This window comes from Odocoileus virginianus, chromosome 20 (genome assembly GCF_023699985.2).
Source record: "Odocoileus virginianus isolate 20LAN1187 ecotype Illinois chromosome 20, Ovbor_1.2, whole genome shotgun sequence".
Taxonomy (NCBI): domain Eukaryota; kingdom Metazoa; phylum Chordata; class Mammalia; order Artiodactyla; family Cervidae; genus Odocoileus; species Odocoileus virginianus.
In genome coordinates, this window is record NC_069693.1 from 34643157 (window position 1) to 34655544 (window position 12388).

General features: G+C 46.0%; 1 long non-coding RNA gene across 1 annotated transcript; it reads left to right on the top strand.

Annotated features, from left to right (window-relative positions):
* The first annotated feature begins 1071 nt into the window (after positions 1-1071).
* Positions 1072-10548, top strand: LOC110122617 (uncharacterized). The gene is made up of 2 exons (XR_011482366.1): positions 1072-1202; positions 9155-10548. It is a non-coding gene; the product is annotated as an uncharacterized lncRNA (long non-coding RNA).
* The last annotated feature ends 1840 nt before the right edge of the window (positions 10549-12388 follow it).

Genomic DNA, 12388 nt, shown 5'->3' on the forward strand with positions numbered 1-12388 from the left:
TATTAGTTCAAGTTGGTTGGTTGATTCTTATTTGTGGCAACTAGAAAGTAATTTAGAAATCAAATACCAGGTTGATAAAAATTTTAGGTCAGTATATTTTATTGGAACTTACACATGAGCATTATTTAGACCCTGGAGTTTGCTATTCTGCTACCTTGCTCAGAATTGTCCCTAATATTTTCTACAGTGTTAATTGGCAATATTTAGATTTTTAACATTTCTTATCACACTCCAATGAAGGTAAAAAAAGAAATTTGAAACAAGTACAGCTTAAATTAAATATTTAGCATGTGGTTAATTGAGGTATTAGAGTTCCACACCACAGGTGCTTCAAAAGTATGTTCCCTCCCAAGGTAAAGATTTAATCAGGATAGCAAGCCATAAACTGATTTTAAAAAAGAATACAGGAGTATACAGGAATTGTTTTGTTGCTGTCTTCATTTCAGACCTCCTAATTGGCTGCTTCCTATATTTTCTGAGGTTAATTAATTATTCCATTACCAGGTTAATGGAATTCCCTGGTTAATACCCTTCCCTGATAGCTCAGCTGGTAAAGAACCCGCCTGCAATGCAGGAAACCCTAGTTCGATTCCTGGGTCGGAAAGATCTGCTGGCGAAGGGATAGGCTACTCACTCCAGTATTCTTGAATTTCCCTGGTGGCTCAGCTGGTAAAGAACCCTCCAGCAATGTGGGAGACCTGGGTTTGATCCCTGGGTTGGGAAGATCCCCTGGAGAAGGGAATGGCTACCCACTCCAGTATTCTGGCCTGGAGAAGTCCATGGACTAGTCCATGGGATCACAAAGAACCGGACGTGACTGAGAGACTTTCACTTGATCTCATTTCTTGCTGCCTCATAAAATAATTAAGTTTGAGGTGTTTCTGTGGTAAAGAATCCACCTGCCAATGCATGAGCCGTGGCTTCAATCCCTGGGTAGAGAAGATCTCCTGGAGTAGGAAATGACAACCCACTCCAGTATTCTTGCCTGGAAAATTCCATGGAAAAGGAACCTGGTGGGCTACAGTCGACTAGGGCGTCACAAAGAGTCGGACCTGAAGAGCCCCTCCGCCTTTCTCCTCACTGCTGCTTTGTCAATGTTCACCACTAGATGGCGCGAAAACTTGGGTTATAGCTGCCAGAGACTCTGGACTAGTCGGGAGTCCAGAGGGCTGGAACTTGATAACTGGAAGATCCCTTCAAAGGTAATCTGGCCAGCACTTCCGTTTTATTATACAAATGAGGAAACCGAAACTCAGTGAAAATGAGTAATTTGCCAGAGTCACATTCTTCCTATTCTCCTCCTCCCCTCCCTCTCCACTTTCCTCTCCGCTTTCCTCTCTTCCTCCCTTGCCCCCTCGTCTGCTCCTCCTGTTTATTACTAGCTCCCTCTATAACCTCATCACCTGAGCAGGAGCCCCGGAAGGGATATAGCTCAGGGAGTGATGATCGATCTGCTTTCCAGAAGAAGCACTCTGGCAACTGCAGTGTACCACTGACCAGCTACCATTCATTCATTCATTCATTTTGTTCATCCAAGAAACAGCTGTTGAATGCTTACTTTTTGCTTTGCACAGTGCCTGGCACTGGGAATAATTAAAAACCAACAAATCAGATAAGGATTTTAGGAACTCACATTCTCCTAGGGAATACAGAAACGGGAAAAAAAAACTCACACCCTAAATCAGATATGCTTTAATGGCGGTGATAGCAATACAGTCTGATCACTTGGAGGAATTCATCATCAGCTGCATGAGGAATGTAAAGGGAAGGTTTCAGTGAGATAGTGTTAGAGGCCAGAGGATATATAAGGTCATGGAGGCTGAGAAATGGAAGGAAGGGCTTCCAGAGAGAGGAAAGCATGGGTGAAGCAGGAGAGGCTGCTGGAAGCAGCTGCTGGGGCTGATGCCAGAGGGCACAGGGCAAGGGGACAGCTGGTAATCCTGGAAGGAGGGGACCGGTGCCTGAAGGCTTCCTCTGAGGTGTTGGGCTCAGGGATTTCCTCGATCTGGTGGGATGGCCCAGGAAGGAGTAGAGCTCGGAGAATGGGGTGGGCAAATGTGCTTTCCAGAAAAGAGCACCCTGGCAGCTGCGTGGAAGCCCCGAGGCAAGGAAGGCCAGTGGCTGGTGTCCCAGAGCTGTACGTGCGGGGTGGGCTCAGCGTGGGGCTGGGAGGGAGATGTCAGGGGTGGGACTGACCAGTGTTCTCTTTGAAAAACAGCGACTGGGTCTGTCATCGATATCCTTAGAGGGTTGTGACGACTCTGGTGCTTAAACTACTTATAAAGCATTGAAGAAATTGTTTTAATTAACCACACATATTACTTGGGTAACATTTCTGAAATTATTTTTAGAATGCAATTCAAGGGCGTTCTAAGTTGATACACAGAAAATCCTCCTGCAGAGCAACCCCTCCCCCACTGGATTTAATGGGATTATGAACACACCTCCCATCCCCCTCCCTCAGCAGGAACTAATTAGAACTAGGAAGAAACAGATCTCACTTCTCACCACCACCATGCTCCTCCTCCTCTGGGTCATGCCTCTGATGTTTGCCTTTTATTTGTCCAAGTTCTGTTTTCACCACAGCACTTTTCTTCCAGGTGCCACCACTGATGGTGGCTGAGGGCATTACCTCTCTCCCCTGAGCAGCCTGCAGTGGGCTGCTTGCTGGGGAGCTGTGCCCTTCCTTGTAGTAGGCATGGCACAATTTGGGGTGGGGGGAAGGAGCTTCTCTGAGCAGGCCCTGAGTTGCCCCTTGCCCCTGGAGGGTTTTGTCTTTTTAAGAATTTCCCAGTCTAGAATCACCCTATTTCCCTTTTGTCCCATTCATAAGTTTATTATTACTATTAAGATCTCTTGGCGTCCAAAATTTTAAAACTCCTGTGAACCGAACCCTATTTCAAATATGCCTGGGGAGGGGGGCTGTGAGGAGAGAGGGGCACAGCCAAGTCCTGGGTAGAATGAGGATCCTTTAAAAGTCCGAAGCACGTGATCATTTCTTTGTTTTGTTTACATAGGTTTCCAAGTCTGGGGTTGTCTTTAAGAGGCAGTGAAAGCTCCCATTTACTGAGGGCTTACCACGTGCCAGGTATTTTTATATTTTGTCTCTAATCCTCCGGGATCTTCCCCTGCCAAGAAATCTCTTCTCCACTCTCCTCTTTGGCTCCCCTCTCACCCCCAGGCCTCACTCTGCGCCCACATGTGCTGGGGCTCCGGGCAGGTCTGCAGAGAGTGTTGACCCTCCTCATTACAAAGGAGGAAACCGCAACTCGGGTTATGGGCTCCGCTTCATGACTCCTGTGTACACTGAATACGTACTTAGTTTATTTATTATGATTATTTATTTGGGGCTGTGCTGGGTCTTCATTGCTACAGGTGGGCTTTCCTCTAGTTGTAGAGAGCAGGGGGCTACTCTCTACGTGCGGGGCTCCGGCTCCTCATTGCAGTGGCTTCTCTTGTTGCGGAGCACGGGCTCTAGGTGCTCGGGCTTTAGTAATTGTGGCTCCCGGGCTTATTTGCGCCACAGCAGAGGGGTCTTCCCAACCAAGGGTCGAACCCATGCCCTCTGCACTGGCAGGTGGATTCTTAACCACTGAACCACTAGGGAAGCCTGATCCGTCCTTAATTTAAACAGAGCAGTTAAGGGAGGCCTGTCTGAGAAGGGGGCGCTTGAGCTGAAGGGTGGGAAGGAGCCACGGCAGAAGGAACAGAGGAGCTGCCAGGCACGGGCTGTCCTGAGGAGGCCCACTCTGCCAGCTTCGTACCCAGAAGCTTGTCCTCACTCTTTGATGATCTAAACACATTACTGACTAGTCTTTCTACTCCCTGAGCCTGAAAATATTTCACCTGTAGAAAAGGGTTCTTTTGATCACACGGCACCTCTCTGCCCTCCACTCCGCTGTGAACAGTCATGAGTGTCTGCTGGGAAGTGCCAGCTGCTCAGACCACAGTTTTGGCCACCTGTGATGTGACGTTCCACCGCCTCAGTGGAATGTAGAAATCTTTGCACCATATGGTTTTCTCTACTCTCCCCCAGTTGGGCCCCACTGGAGCTCAGAGAACAACTATTGATCCGACTATGAATGTGCTTTGCATTAAACCTCTTGAAGTGGAAGATGAATGGGTAGGACTTCTAGTTAGGCCTGGAGGCGAGAGCGTGTGCATTTATTTTCATCTCTTCCTGAACCCAAGTGAAATGACTGTACTAGGGGATTTTAAAAGTAAAACCCCACGAGGATGAAGATAATAGAAGAGGAAACAATGGCAGGTCAAAAGATGTCCAGGAATCTGGACTTGGAAACACCTAGCACCGAGGGGTGGGCTGGTGACGGTTTGGTGATCAAGTGAAAGCCTGGCTCTGAACAATGAGGAGCCTGGCGTTCGTTCCTCTTAGGTCTCAGAATATCGGCACTACTATCTAACCTAGGCAAGAGACAGGATTATTCATTTCCAGGGAAATTAATCATCTCAAGAGAAAGGACCTAATGAAACTGACAGTGAAAGCCTTCCAATGAAAGGTCCCAGTCCCCACTTCATCCTTCTACAGGAAGTCCTCCAATCACGAGCTCTTCCCACACAGCAGTTTCCTGGACTTGGCAGTGCTTTATCCTTAAATATAAACAGAAAGTCAAGGATAATCTCACAGGAAGTCTAACTCAAAAGTAGATACCACAATAAAACAAACAGGAGACAGGAGAGAGAAGAAAGTCCAGGCATCAGAAAAGAGAGAAAGAAATCCTATAATTAACAATATCTCAGAGAGATGAGAGGCAAATGCACTCTTGAAATCTTATTTAAAAATGAATATTCCAAAAAACCATAACCTCTGGGTAATTAAAAATAAAATGTGTGTGGGGGGATCAGTAGGTGAGTTGGAAGATAAACTTGAGGAAATTTCTCAGGAGCTAGAGCAAAAAGACAGACGAAAAATAGAAAAGAATGGTAGAACGAATCAGAAATTAAAAAACAAGAAACAGAGCCAAAAGAACTCCAGGGAGAACAGAGAAAAATGGAAGGGAGGAAAATGGCAAAGAAATAACACAGGAAAGTTTCCACCCCTGAAGCACAGGAGTTTCTAGATGGAACATCTGCTGTGTGCCCAGCACACAGTTGCTAAGAATAAGCAACACAGTGTAGTTGCTAAGACTCTTTAAGGAGTCAGAGATCTCAGGTTTGTCCAGGGATTTTCAGTGTGTTTGTTAATCAGAGGTTTCCACTATTAAGAGGCAGAAGAAAAGTAGTTTCTCTCTCCCTGAATAAATATTCCTCCTTCAAAAATTTCCCATTACAAACAAGAGTGAATCACTGGAAATCCTTTGAATCTTAGCATTATGCTGTGACGAACATCAAACACTCATCCTAAGCACCTTTATTCAACATCTCTTCTAGAAGCAGTGGGTTTATGTTCTTCCCTTCCCAAAAAACAGGATGCTAGCACTGTAGTTTAAAAGACTACACTGACTTCCAGATTCTTGGGGAAGCTCCACTGTGCACCAAATAAGCACTTGACTAAGTTGCTGATATTTAGTTGCCAAGTCGTGTCAGACTCTCTTGTGACCCCATAGACTGCAGCCCTCCAGGCTCCTGGGTCAGTGCTTTAAGATAATTCTCTCAGGATCAGCCAAGTAAATGCTTTCACAGGTGCACACAGTGATTGATCTCAATTGATTTGGTATGTGTAAATTCTATTGTTATTATCTACAAGGTAATTCATCACAATTAAACTGGTCTTTCGGGAATAAATTAATGCATGAAAACTGGGTATCTGATGTGCTTATTTACAACTTACCCTTTCTACCAAGATCACCCATTACAGAAACTGCTATGATTAAGTGTCTTCAGTTGGCTAACAGGTTTTGCTTCCAACAAACAGTGCGGCCCAATTTCTGATAATGGAGCTCCAGGTACATAACCCTCTAAATCTTCTTGCTAACCTCTCTGCTAATCCCTTGTACCACCTGATCACTCAGTACTATTATTGTCCGCTTATTATGTGTGTGTTCAGTCGTAAGTCATGTCCTACTCTTTGCAACCCCATGGACTGTAGCCCGCCAGGCTCCTCTGTCCATGGGATTTTCCAGGCAAGAATACTGGAGTGAGTTGCCATTTCCTTCTCCAGGGGATTTTCCCGTCCCAGGGATCGAACCTGAGTCTCCTGCATTGCAGGTAGATTATTCTTTACTGCTGAGCCACCAAGGGAAGCCCTTGTCTGCTATAAAAAGCCCTTAAAAAGTGGGTTACTGATCATTACATCTAAGGGGAGAATACTATTCAGATTCTAGAGTTAGTGCTTCAATGAAGGGAGAAAAAGTTGAGATTAAATCATCATAGAAACATTCTCGAAAAGCTTAATTTTATGTGATTATTTTCCGTGTTGAAAACAAAACAAAGTTTAAGGTCACTGCTTCCAGGGAATCTAAATTCTTGAGTTTTTCTTCTTTATAGAAACACCTTGAAAAAGTATGTAAACCTCTGCAGTTTTTCTTTAAGGCTGGCTGAAGGTGTCACAGGTAGAGAGTGCTAAGCTGCGATAAGCCTTTGTTAAACACACTATGTGGTCATTCCTTGGGCTTCTGTTTAGAGACGCTTTAGTGGTCGGTATGCAGAACTGAAAATGAGATTCGGGAGGCATCTTAATGCTGGTCCTGAATTTCAGCTCTCTGTGTGGTCCTCCTTCCCAGTTAAATCACGCCTGTTCATCTTCAGCTTCATGCTAAAGAAAACAATGACTAAATAACAATCACTCCGAGACACCTCTTACTTCCCAAGGGCATCATAATAACCCATGAACACCCATGTGGATAAAATGAGCTTATAGCTTTAGTAGACGCCTTTAAACACAAGGCTATTTCAGGATGTTCTATATAAAATAATGATGATACAGCTTTAGCTTCAGATTTATTTTTTAATTAACAACAAAGATGCCCCAATTATAATTTTTCAGAGTATTTAAAAATTGTTTCTTAAAGGACTCATCTAGCATCGGGACTTATTGAAAAGGAGAGTATGCACTCTTAAATAATAAGATGATGAAAAAGAATCTTCCCTTTTTCACCCACACCATTTGCAAACCCCCTTACAGGACTCACCTCCCCTGATTATAATAAAAATTGGGCAGCCCTGTGTGTACTTGACTTGCATGGACTCCATCTGCAGTCACAAAGGAAACCAAACTCCTTATTATTGGCCTTTTCTATATTTTGTTCATAAAAGAGTTACTGACCCCAGGTCATAGTCGAGCTCCCAAAATCCAAACAAGTAGAAAGTTTCTCAAAACCCAATACCTGGTGTTTGATTGAGGAAGGAAATTGGACCTGTTGGAATGGAACGCATGTGGACGGAGGTGCAGCTCTGAACCAGTCATGGAAGTGACAGTTCTAATCTGCTTTTCTTGTTAACACCCAGCCGGAGAGGGAAAGAGAGGAGGGAGGACAGGCTGTGACCAGATTCATGAAAGAGCCGGGGCCAAGGATGGACTGAATTTGTACTTGTGTAGGGGGAGTGGTGCCATCCTCTCTCAGCCTGAGTGGCAGGTGTCCCAGCAGAACTCGGCAGGCCAGCATCTGCAGAGAGGCTGCGTCTCTTAACATCACTCTTAGTCCTTCGCTTTCTTCAGCAATCGATATCTTTACTTAGAAAGCTGAGTGCCTCGAAGAGTCCACCACCAGATTGGAGACCGCTGGGAGGCCACAGGTAGGGAAAGAGGCTTCCTACAGCTCTGCCTGCTTGTCTCTGCCTGATTTTGGGGTCATGGTGTTCTCAGAGCAGCTGAGGACCCAGTGGGTGGAGGTCTTCCACTACCCAGCCCTTAGAGGTCAAGGGCCTGCCCTCTCTGTTGGGGTAGGGGTGGGCGCAGGTTTATGAGTGGCTATGGGAGGGGCCTGCATGGTCTTTCTCCCTGATTTCCTCTTCCCATCTCATCTCCCCAAGGGGCAGGAAAGTCCGAAATATTTCCTCTCTTCTCTTTCTCATCTTTGGCAGAAATTCTGTGCTTTGCAGGGCCTCCCCTTCATTTCACAAATCTTTACTGAGCTCCTTCCACGTGCCAGCCTCAGTCCAACTGCCCAAGATATGCTAGCAAATAGAGAAAGAGCTTCATCTGGTAGGACTTTGTCTCTCAGAGCAGCGGTCCCCAACCTTTTTGGCACCAGGGACTGGTTTCGTGGAAGATGATTTTATACAGACTAGGGGTGGGAAATGGTTTCGGGATGATTCAAGAGCATTACGTTTATTGCGCCCTTTATTTCTATTATTATCACATCAGCTCCACCTCGGATCATCAGGCATTAGATCCCAGAGGCTGGGGACCCCCGTCACAGAGGAAAATATGAGCAACAGGCACAGTACAGAAGTGCATCATTTAGTGGGTCGGGAGTGTTAAGTGCTAGGAAGGAACAAAGGAAAACCAGAGCACATAAGGGATGGCAGGAGAGCTGGGGGCAGAGGTGGAAGACGAGGGACAAGCTGGCACCTTCACTAAGGGCAGGGTGAGCCTCCTTGGGGAGAAGACATCTGAGAATATGGGAAAGCAGGGAGGGAGGAAGCTAGGTGGATAATTTCCATGGGGAAAGAGTATCAGGCAGAGGAAAAGTATCAGGCTTGTGCAAAGGCCCTGGGGGTGCCTGGTAGATTTCAGGAGCAGGTTGGAGGACTGGGGAGTAGTGAGGACTTGGAGCAGAGAGGTCTTGCTTTTCCTTGGAGCATTATGAGAGCCACTGAAGACCCTGAACAGGAGATGATGAGATTCAACTTTAATTTTAACATGGTCAATAGCCCTGCTGTTGAGTTGAGGAGTGGCAATAACAGGTTAAGGGCTGGAGCTGGGAGACCAATCAGAACCTTACAGGAGCTCAGACAGAGGTGGTGGGCGCAGTAGAGGTTGGGAGAAATGGTCAGGTTCTGGATGATATTTGAAGGTGGGACTGCCAGGAGCTGTAACTGAGAGGCTATGGGTGTGAAAGAGAGTGAAAGTCCAGGACGCCTGCAGTTTCCACTTGGGTCCCTGGAAGGTGATTGTTCTTAGCTGGGCTGGGAAGGCTGGGGAATGAAGCAGGATTTTGGAAAGATGAAAACTAAGGTTCACTTCTGGACATCCTGAGTTCTCACTTGAATGTTGGGAGCCTAATTTACTTTATTTTTGCTCCCCCTGCTCTAGAATTCTAAGTCTTTTCAAGACTGAATGGACCTCAGAGGAGATGCGCTGGGTAGAAAACAACAAGTGATATTTTAAGACCTCTGCTTACAGCCTGGGTCTTCCCCCTGGAAGCTGAAGATCCTGTCCTCAAAGTCTTTTAATTGCTTGACTGAAGACTGAACGCCTACCTTGTTTCACACCAAAGCCACTGCCTGGCAGAACATTCCAGGACACAGGCTCTTGCATTTTCCAGTCTGGAAGGTTCTGCTTTCACGGCCTGACAGAGTGAGCCAGACCAGGGCCATCATGTTCATGGTTCCAGCCCTACTAAGACTGGGCTCCAACAGCTGGGCCCTGCAGAGAGGACGATGGGAGAGAGACCCTAGCACAGGCCAGAAGAAGGCCCCTGGCTGTCACGGGGGCCACTGGCCTGGCCCTTGCACTTCCAAAGGAGCTGTTCTTGCCAAACTCCAAGCCCCCTCCCTAGGAGGCATGCTGGCAATAGTGGGCCATGGCTTACAGGTAAGGAGCTGAGGGACCAGACCTTGCCCAGGGACTCACATTGCTTTTAGATAAAGGAAATAACATTCTCCAAAAGTGGAATATATAGATGTTTTCCTGCAAGTCCTGCAAACATGTCTGACAGTGGACAGATTTAGACATTTCTAGTATCTTCTATATTCTCAGAAGTTCTAGTAGTGGATCAGATCTAACCCATGGAGTGCTAGGTTTTCTTTGTCTGAGTTCAGTAACCCAGTTCCATCACTTCCTGGTCATGGGACCTTGAACAAGCCACTTAATAGCTCTGGCCTCAGTTTTCTCATCTGTAAAGTGGGGCAATAATACATAGTAATGAGGTAATGCATGCAAAGGGCATCACCCAGGGCCCAGTGGGCAGTAAATGCTCAGTATGTGGTATTCACATTCCATCTCTACTATAGTTGGATCTCTTTCAAGTAGTTTAGAATTAGCTGAAGATTCTTTTATTTAAGGCATCTCAATTTGCCTGTGAGATAATTAGCCTTTGAAATTCTCACAATTCCATGCACACAGTAGATGCTGCGTGATACTTAGAGGAATTTGAGTACCATTGTGTGACCTGGTGATAGGATGCTGATTCTGCCCCATACTAGCTGAGTGACCTTGGACAAGTCACAAAACATCCCTTAAACCTCAGTTTTTGGACTCACTAAGGTGGGAATAATGGGCTATCCATCTCTCACTGGGTTGTCATGAGGATTAAAAAAAAATGGTAGGGTGAAGGAATTCAATAAAGGTTCACATTTTTAGTATTGTTGAACTGTCTTATGGAATTGAATTATGAAATGGAATTGCTGAATTATTGTTGAACTGTTTTACTGTTTATTGCTATTGCTGTTTGTTCTTGTTGCTGATAAAATGGCAGAGTCTGAGATGAGGGTTGATTTGTTTTGGGTGATTCTTGATTTGCTGCCCTGAATCACGTTAATTATTTACAAGTTCGTTATCTAGCTTGACTTGACTGATTGATTTCTTCACTCGATAAATATGTATTGAATGTTTGCTCAGTACCAGGGCCCATTCCAGGCCGTAAACAGGCTGACCCGATTCTCTGTCTTGGAGCTGGCATTATTGGTAAGGGGAGGCAGACAGGAAACAAGATGATTTCAGACATCGATAAGAACCATGATGAGAATAAGAGCAAGAGGGTGAGTGGTGGGGGGCTGGGGGTGGTCAGAGAAGGCCTCTTGGAGGAAGTGTCATCCTTAAGACCTAAGGATGGACAGAAACCAGTCTTGAGAGAAGGAGAAAGGGGAATGAAGTATGTGTGGAGTGGTGGATGGGGTGTCCCAGACAGGGGAACACCCAGAGGAAAGACCCTGAAATAGGGAAGCAGCTGGCTGGCCTGGTGACAGATCTGGGAGGTGGTGGCTGAAGAACAGAGGGCAGGACTTCCTTTGTGGTCTGGTGGTAAAGAATCTGCCTGCCAATGCAGGGGACAGGGGTTTGATCTCTGGTCTGGGAGGATTCCACATGCCATGGGGCAACTAAGCCCATGTACCACAACTATTGAGCCCATTCTGCACAACAAGAGGAGCCGCTGCAGTGCGAAGTCTGCAGAGTAGACGACGCTGTCTGCCACTAGAGAAAAGTCTGTGCACGGCAACAAAGATCCAGCACAGCCAAAAGTAAATAAATTTCTAAGGGGCTGGGGCTCTATTTTGGTGTAATAGGGAACCCTTGAAGGGTTGTAACTCTTCTCCCAGGTGTGGTACAGATGGCTCTCCCGCCTCCTTCTGGTCTCATATTCCCCTTTCAGTGAGGTTTCCCTGACCACCCTGTGTAAAATTGCAACCCTCTGTTTAAAGGACTGGAATGAATTCAGCCAGTCACCACACTCTATGTCCTCCCACCCCGTTGTTATTTTTTGTCCACAGCTCTAACATTCTCTAACACGCTCTATGTTCCCCTCTTTATTTTTGTCGGTTATCCTCTTCTTGATGAGGATGCAATGTCTAGCAAGGTTTAGAAAGTGCTAGAACAGTGCTGACCCAGAGTGAGTGTGCAGATGTTTGTTAAATACAAGACTGGATAAAGTGAATGCTGTAGGTTCTGCTTTTACTAGGTCCCTCTGACTGCCTCGTGGAGGGGGATATGGAGAGCCTGGTGAGATGGCATTCTTGGCCCCCAGACGAGGGTATGGGAGGTGGTTTGACATTGCCTTTCGTGTAGGGCCCACTGGACTTGCTAATGGCTGGAGTAGGGTTTGAAGAATGAAAGGACTCACTTTAGGATTTTGACTGGAGCAACTGGGGCCATTTACTGGGACAGGTAGCGGGGGGGGGGGGGCGGGGGGGGACAGGAAAGGAGAGGGGACAATTATTTGGAAGAGTCAACTTGAGAAGTCTGTTAGACAGCAGAGTGGCATTGTCAATGGCAAAAAGACGGTGATTAAAAAAATAGTGCTTAAAATAGTGGAGAAATTGTCAAACTGACCAATATGTGTTGCTCAAGTATTTTGGAATTTTAGATCCAGAAAAAAAAAAATCCAAAACCTAGATCTAAATTTGGGTAAATAAACCTGATGCTTTGATTACATTCAAGCACAAAGCATCAGATAATAATATTAGCCAGGAACTTCTCCGGCGGTCCAGTGGTTATAGGACTCCATGCTTCCACTGCAGGGGGCACCAGTTTGATCCCTGGTTAGGGACTGCAGGGGGCACCAGTTTGATCCCTGGTTAGGGAATTAAGATCCTACATGTTGTGAGTGCA